Consider the following 1,492-nt stretch of genomic DNA (forward strand, 5'->3'; position numbering starts at 1 on the left):
GCCCCGACCTCGCTCCGGCCGCCCCGCCCCGACCCTGCGCCGGCCGCCCCGCCCCTACCCCGCGCCTCCCCGCCCCAACTCCGGCCGGCCCTCTCGAAGGTGATTTTTTTTGAAGTTTTTAGTGTTTTTAGTAATGTTGTAGCTAGTTAGATATAGATAGTTAGATAGGTATTTAGGTAGGTATTTAGATAGTTAGATACATAGTTAGATAGGTAGATAGTTAGATAGATTGTAACGCCCTCGATGCGGCTATATCTCCCACGTGTCGAAGCACGACTTAGAGGCATAACCGCATTGAAAGCAATGTCGCAAGTGAGGTAATCTTCACACAACCCATGTAATACATAAGGGAAAGAGATACATAGTTGGCTTACAGTCGCCACTTCACACAAATACATGAATAAAGCATTACAACAACCAAATACAATCAGGGCCCGACTACGGAGCCTAAATAAAAGAAGAACCCCAAATGCGACAAAGGTCCCCGATCGACCCCAACTGGGCTCCACTACTGATCAACTAGAACGGAAACAATACAAAGGACAAGATCTTCATCGAGCTCCTCCTGAGCTTGGTTGCGTCATCTGCACGGACTCAACGGCACCTACAAGCTGGTTTTTGGAAGTATCTGTGAGCCACGGGGACTCAGCAATCTCGCACCCGCGAGATCAAGACTATTTAAGCTCATAGGAAGGATGGAGTAATGAGGTGGAGCTGCAGCAAGCGACTAGCATATATGGTGGCTACAATCGCAAAAGAGAGCGAGAAGAGAGGGCAAAGCACGGTCGATAAAAGTATGATCAAGAAGTGATCCTATAGCAACCTACGTCAAGCATAACTCCAACAACCGTGTTCACTTCCCGGACTCCGCCGGAAAGAGACCATCACGGTTACACACGCGGTTGATGTATTTTAATTAAGGTCAACTTCGGGTTTTCTACAACCGGACGTTAACAAATTCCCATCTGCCCATAACCGCGGGCACGGCTTTCGAAAGTTCAATCCCTGCAGGGGTGTCCCAACTTAGCCCATCACAAGCTCTCACGGTCAACGAAGGAATAGACCTCCACCCGAGACGTTCCGATCAGACTCGGTATCCCGGTACAACAAGACATTTCGACAGGGTAGAACTAAACCAGCAACACCGCCCGAATGTGCCGACAAATCCCGATAGGAGCTGCACATATCTCTTTCTCAGGGCACACTCAGATGAGCAATCCGTACAACTAAAACCAAACCTCGAGTTTCCCCGAGGGGGCGCTGCACAGGGCTCTAGTTCGGACCAACACTCAAAGGAGCACTGGCCCGGGGGGTAAAATAATGATGACCCTCAGGAGCGCGACTCCCAAGGGAAAAGAAAAGGCTAGGTGGCAAATGGTAAAACCAATGTTGGGCATTGCTGGAAGAGCTTTACTTAAGGCGAACTGTCAAGGGGTTCCCATTATAGCCCAACCGCGTAAGGGACGCAAAATCCGGGAACATAACACCGATA

This window comes from Triticum dicoccoides, chromosome 2B, assembly GCF_002162155.2.
Source record: "Triticum dicoccoides isolate Atlit2015 ecotype Zavitan chromosome 2B, WEW_v2.0, whole genome shotgun sequence".
Taxonomy (NCBI): Eukaryota; Viridiplantae; Streptophyta; class Magnoliopsida; order Poales; family Poaceae; genus Triticum; species Triticum dicoccoides.